Here is a 7,478-nt window from a genome sequence, read left to right as displayed (position 1 = left end):
TCATGTCCACGGCCCTGATTTTATGTCTTTCCTTGCTCCTTGGTTGTTCTGGAGATCATCGGACTCTAGGCGAGGATGCACGAGAGCAGCCTTTCTGGAAGCTGTGCAGCTGAAGGAGTTGCAACTACCCAAGACAGGTGACATATTTAGTTTGACGCTTCAGGAAAGGACGTCTCATCCCTCTAAAACACATTTGCTCGTTGCCTTTCCCTTCCTGATTGGGAAGGACTAAGACGCCAGGAAGGAGGCAAGTGGAGACTCAAGGAGCAATTTAAGGGCTATATCTGCATCTCACAGCCCATGAATTGCAAGAGAGGCAAGGAGCAACTGGTTTGTAAGCAACTCCTTCATCACTCCTCGTCCTATAGTTCCTCGAGATCCCTTCTTTGATGCTCGGAGGGACGAACAAGTTCCGGTTCAGCTGAGGACCGAGGAGTCGAGAAGTTATTGAAAAGGATATGAGATGCAGCCTATGAGATGATGTCTGTCTGAGGTCTTGCCAGCCTTCCTGAAAAGGCCTGATTGGCCCTGATTGGTCAGCACACATAGAAAAATGGGCTGGGTGCCCAGTGTTTTGTGTGCTACTCATGGTGTATTTCCGGAGGACCTCGGGCGCCATGTTGTAGAGGTTTACTCCTCGCACGCAGCAGGCCCGGGTTTGACTCCGACCTGCGGTCCTTTGTTGCATGTCATCCCCCTCTCTCCCCCTTTCATGACTTCAGCTATCTGGCAAAACCAAAGGCTGAAAATACCCCCAAAAGATGCTTAAAATAATAATAAGTGGGCTGGCATTCTCAGTCAGTGACATCAATAGAGGAATTTCAAAAGGGAGTGGGTGAGCCGCTTTAGGCGTTTGAGAAAAAGTGCTGTCTGTGGAAGAAAAAGCTTAATTTGGAGTGAAATGTTGTTTCTTTAAAGGTTTATTTCCACTAAAAAATGCTAAGGACTACAACACAAAAACAAGCTGGTGGAAAAATGGCAAATATTCTCACAAGGACAAATATTGCTGTCAGTTAAAGAGTTGATTAAGAATTTGCTGCTTAGCCCATAATTACGACTTCAAGTCTGACTCACACTTGTAGCGTTCCAGCCAAAGTCACGAAACCCCTCTAGCTAGGATTCAAAGCTGACGTTACTGCGCTAGCTGATACTAGCAATTTCTAGCATATTTTGGGCTTCATTTAATAAACCGGTGAGTAACAATTGTACTTGTATTGTTTTTGATTACATGGTGCGTAAGTACTTTAAATTGCCTATTTATGTGATTTATTTTGTTTATCTCGCTGTTAACACCGGTGTCTGTAACAAAATCAACCGGGGTCGCCCTTAATGCTGTAACAGCCGCCTGCCAATCAGAAGGTTGCGGTTTGATCCCTGGCCCTGCTGACCCATGATACTGCCCCCAAGTTGTCCCCGAGGCTGATCCATCGAGTGTAAATGATGGGAGTGTGTGTATTGCTGAATGGTTCCTGTACGATTTAAAAGCTTTGATAGTCTTTAAGACTAGAAAAGCACCATAACACCATTTACATAGTGTGACGTCTAAAAACGGAACTGGAGTACAACGATCTGAACGAGTTCACGGTAGCAAGTTAGGGTTTTGACTTTCACGGGTAGATGGTTGGTTACGATGCAAAATACGTTCATCTTCTGCCCCACTAACCGTACTTACACCGCCACCCCACGCCACCGCCACGCCATGGACGCTTGTCAAAAAGTACGGGAAGCTTTTTGACGCTATGGCCGCTCTGACGTGGCGGCGTTTTCTGTTCGACCGGAGAACACACGCAGCCACGGCCAATACACTGACACTAGAAACCTTTATAAATTACATATATAATGACAGAAGTTGTATTAATTGTCGCAAAGGAGTCTGTTAGCATTTAGCCGCTCGTTAGCCGCTGGCCATAGCGGCGTGCAGGCAGGCGACAGCCGCCAACTAACCTAGTGACCTTGTCCTATGTACAAACAACGTTATATTATAAACAAAAGGTACCCAGCAACGGCGATCATGAGCTTGTCTTTAGAATAATTTTTTTGGTAGGAACGAAAGATTACATCGTATGCTTCTCAGGATCACCCAGCGCGAGAACGTCTACATTCCGATTGGCGGCTGGCGTTAGCCGCTGCTTGCCGCTGAACCGCGTCGTAGTTGAAAAATTTCAACTTTCTGTTGACGCCATAGACCGTTTATTATTGATAATATTAACGGTCTATGATGACGCTCAACACGCTCAAAACGCCCGAAACGCAGCGCCAACAGATTTGCAGCTGAGAGAAGCAGGCTCCATTGAAAATGAATGACTTCCGGTAACTTTAGACGCTCAAGTCGGTGGCGGTGTGAACGTACGGCTAGAGTGAAAGAGAGTGAGTGACCATGAAAGCAATCAGGTAATTAGGTGGAAGCATAAAATCAGGATGAAAAAGGCGAGGAAAGAAAGTGAGTTAGTGAGTGCCAAATCAGAGAAAATAGGATCTTCACTACAGCCATCTTCTGTTTTCACTATACAATGTGTGATCCTTATTACTGAGCCGTGGAGAATTCGGGCCTGTCCAACCCACTCACTCTGGGGTTTTTACCCAGGTGAGCTGGATCTGGAGGAGCATAGTGGAACGGACCAGCTGTGGATGCCAAAGTGCGTGAGCCGGCTGGTGCATCAACTTCTCCCCGACCCCGCTGGAGCAGCCGTCTGGAAGAGACTCTACGTCCACACGGTGCAGGAGCTGCGAGTCACCGCGCTGCAGGTCAGACCGGATCCACAATCAGCTCAGTCTGCAAACATTCCACATCTCAAAGACTGAGAGCTGTGAAACCAATTTGGTGCCCTGGTCAGATTTCAGCTGTTTTCGTCGCTTTATGTGACGTTTTTGGCATTCTTTTGATCTTTAGTAGCACTTTTTCTGACGTTTCTTTTGACGTTCTTTTCAATTTTTTGGTCGTTTACGCCATTTTTTCTTTTGATGTTTATTGTAGCTAACTTTTTGACATTTTTGTGCTTTTCTCATGCTTTGATATTCTTTTTGACATTCTTTTAATGTTCTTTTTGACGTTCTTCTTTGATGCTTTGAAGTTCTTTAACGTATTTTTTTAATTTGTGGCACATTTCTATATCTAACTCATCTGTACACCCCTAGCATTTCCCTACAGCCTATCCAAGGGCCGGATCTGCTGCAATAGCTGCACTCTGATTCAGAAGAAATAATACAATTAAACTTTATTCTCATCCCAGCAGCAGTCTGAGGTTCCGCACATATCAGCCATCAGCGCAGACATGGCTCTGTCCGAACTGGCCGTAGTCAGCGACGAGCACGCCACCCACCCCCACCAATACCAACCAAACCTGGAGGCACCTCCAGACGGGTTCAAGAAGAAGCAGACGACTACACCCGCCACCATGGAAAGATTCCGACAGACTCCTACAGACACCCTACCTTCAACTACCTGACAACCTGGAGCCCAGTGAAGCAGCGTAAGACCGGGGGGGGGGGGGCGTGACAAGTGGTCAAATTAAAGGAAGAAATAAATTTACCATGTAAGGCATAAACAAACTTCATGTAATTAATAGGACTTGATGAGGAACATTACAATAATAGGAGAGACATGTTTGCAGATAGTCAATAAGGTTTATTGTACAGCTCAATAAAATGTACAAGTCTTTTGCGATTAGACTCCATCACCATATGAATATTATGTATAATATTAAATAGAAGGCTGGGCCACCCGCACCGGCCAAATCAAGCACCGGAGAGCGAGAAGAAAAACATCATGATTCATCTTCTCAAGCTTTCTTCTTTCGTTATCTGCAGAGGTCAAGGCACGTTGTAGTCTTTGACCCGCGTCTGCAGATAGTCCAAAGCCAAGATGAAAACATGCTGCTCCCCTTGCTCACTGCCTCGTCTCTCTGTCCTCTGTCTCTCTCTGCAGAGGCTCCACCGCCGCCGCGGCAACACGTCCCCAGCCAGACGACAGGAGCCAAAACGGTGTCTGCGGCACAATATAAAATACGCAAGGCCAAATCGCTGGTAAAGTCACTGCATCCATCACTGCTGCCATGTCCCCGCTGTGACTGTACTCTCATGTCTGAGTCGGGGTGGGTGGGGGGGGGATCCTCTGGAGACTGTGCAGCCAGCAGGCATCATGCATTATGGAGCATCGCTTACACAGGAATAGCATGTTAATGATGGGTTCCTCAGGAGGGAGGGGATGAGGCTGGTGGGGGGAGCCAAATGATGATGAGTGGGGTGAGAGGGTGAGTAATAGGACACTGTGGCTTTAATATTCTGGCTTTGGCGAAATCCTTGTACATCATGTTGAATTTCAATTTTTCTAAACCTTTGGTTATTAAAGTAACCCCGTTCTCTGAGAACTAAAGAACCATTAATTTGCAATTTGTTCCCGATTAATGGATTAGTTGTTTGCTTTTTATGTCAAAAAATGACAAAAAAAACGTGGATCAGTGTTTCCAAGTCCGACAATTTCTCAGATGTCTCCGTTTGTCCAACTCAAAGACATTCACTTCACTGTCACAAGAGTGAAGAAACCAGAAGATATTCACTTTAACAAGCTACATTATAGAATTCTTATTTATTTTTTAATTAAAAATGACTCAAACTGGTTAACATAAGAAGCTGGAAATCATTTCATTATAGACGATTAATCGATTATCAAATTAGTTGAGATTATTTAATAGTCCACTGACTATGGACTGAGACCTTGTGTCTTTTTCTTGCTTCAGATGTTCCTCAGCTCCAACTGCAGACCCCGCATCCTCCTCCCCCCTCCTCCTCCTCCTCATGAGACCCCAATCTCGACCTTCTTGGGCTGCTCGCAGTCCCGAGCCCCCCGTCCCAAGGAGACCACCAAAGCATGCTGCGCCTGCCCAGTGGAATGCTGGGATCCGTCCGGCCCGGTGAGGCCGGCGGTGCCCCGGCTGAGCGTGGAGGCGCTCCGGGCGGCCCAACGAACACACACCGAAGCGCTCCCAGTAAGAATCCCCGCTGCTCCCCTCCTCCGCACCGATGTGATGCAACCACACAGCAGAAAACATTCAGGACTAACTGTCACTGTTTCTCTGAGCAGTTAAGATCCTATTAGAATGTTATGTCAGTTACTGACTCCTGAGTGTTGTGTGTGGCAAAGGTTTGGGTCACTCCAAATTTCCATACCACTCCATTGTAGAACGAATACCAGCTGATCTGAGTGGGTGGCTGATATTTAATGCAATATCTACATGCCCATTATCAGCAACCATTCATCCAATGTTCCAAAAGCTCATTTTGTTTACTAACTAATATCATTTTGAAAAACTAACTAGAACAACATTGGAGAACCCTTTTGCAATTATGCAAGGACATAATGTAATCTAAAACTGCTGGCCTGGTTAAAAAAAGCAACACGCAACTGATCTCAGCTGGTATCCTGTCTATAATGAGTGCAATGGAAATTTCTAAGTGACCCCAAACTTTGATGATAGTGTAATGATGGATAGATAGATATATAGATAGATAGATAGATAGAAATAAAAAAATATAATAACATACAGTATATATATTAAGCAAAGCATAACAAGTTTTTTGCAGGCTGCATCTAATTATCTATTTCACAAATACAAAACTTAGATTAATTTATTATGCTGATGTATTTCCATTGGGCTGAACGTTCTTGGAAAGTAAAATGCACTGTTCATTTGGGGCTGCAGCCCAACACCAAATCATCTTCTCTGCAGGCATCAGACCGTTTTCCTGGCAGATGTTTTGACATCATAGCAGGAAAAGTCCAGATGTTAATGGGACCACTTTTAGTGGAACAGAGTCCCGACATTAGTGACACCTCTTGCTTTAACATTGTTTGCTGTAAAAAAAAAGTCTGTATTTAATCCAAAATAAGAATCTAATACTAAATAAAGTATTTGCTAATGACAGCATCTTAGTGTATGATGCGATCACCTTCTTAACGTTTTGATTATAATTTTCTTGTACTGACTTAAAAAGTAAATTTAACTGTGTAAAAAACAGACCTTTTTATTATTATTTAATCTCACTCAATTTCAATAGTTACCTGTAGGAAATTGTTTTTTTTTGCAGTCTCAATGCGTCTACAAAGGGAAATAAAATGGACCAAGTAACTGAAATGAGGAGCTTTAATTAGTATTTTTTTTCCTATTGAATAGTCCCAATCAAAAAATGTGTTTCTCATTGTGTCTGTGGATTTCTTGAAATATGAATTGACCATTTAAAATGTGTCAGCATGTGCTACTCCAGCATACCGTGCCCCCCCTTCTAGTCCCGCCCCCATGTGCACCATCAGTCTGTGACCGGCCCCCGCCGGGCCCCTGTCGAACAAAAAGACCTTTCCACCGGGCTAAACAACTTATCCCTGCCTATATCAGACTATTGAGTGAAGTGTAGAGGAACCATCAGACTACAAGAATCCCAGCAGTTGGACATGTTGACCACATCATATTCCTCCAATAGTGATTTAGCAATGTGAAGCTAAATGAGACCTGACTAATGCAGGGACTATTTCTATTGCTCCAGGTACACAGCTGTTCCAGGCTCAGCCCTGGACTGTTCCTGCTTCACACACACACAAGACATGAGTGACTCATCGCCATCGTCGGGCAGACGGCAAAACTACAGCAGATTTTTTTTTTTTTGTGAACACTTTTTTTATTTTCTTCCAAATACATTGTCGCTTATCACCATCAAAAACAAACTAAATACAACAATCACATACAAAAAAAAAAGAAAAAAAGAAATTATATTATATATATATAATATATATAACACACATACATGCATACACACATATATACATATAAATATATATAATATACATATACATACATATGCATACATACACACACATACACATATAACAAATCAACACAATAGCGACCCCCCCCCCCCCCTCCCAATCCCTCATACCCTGGATCTCTACCCAATTTACTGGCCATAAACAGACCACAAACCAACCATGTAAATCAGATATTGAGTTACAGCAAATTCTTAACTTTATCACACCACTGAATGCACGCTGAGATAGTATCGGGCCCGGCACTGTGCATTCTTGCCACTGACAGCTCCATCTCAACTACGTCTATGTAAGTGTTACCCTGAGGATTGTAATTGCATGTGGAGGCTTCCACGTAGAGCTAGCATTTTCTTGCCCGCGTTGATGCCTGTTAAGAGCATACGCTTTTTACAACATGTCATCTTTAGTGAGGAAGTGTCATTCAAGAGCAGGACAGCAGAAGAACACGGTACATATAATCCACCACAATAATAAAGTGGCACATACCTCCCCCCAAAAGGCTTCACATCCTTACTTTCCCAGTACATAGCATGTATGAACCTATATATACAGCCATCTGAACAGAGGGTACAAATTGGAGAAGTTAAGCGTTTCATAAGAAAGTTCTTCCTGGGAGTGAGGTAGGTCCTATAGATATAGTTGAAATGAATCTGTTGGTGATTTG

This window comes from Etheostoma spectabile, chromosome 18, assembly GCF_008692095.1.
Source record: "Etheostoma spectabile isolate EspeVRDwgs_2016 chromosome 18, UIUC_Espe_1.0, whole genome shotgun sequence".
NCBI classification, from domain to species: Eukaryota; Metazoa; Chordata; class Actinopteri; order Perciformes; family Percidae; genus Etheostoma; species Etheostoma spectabile.
Note: the sequence above shows the minus strand (reverse complement) of the source record.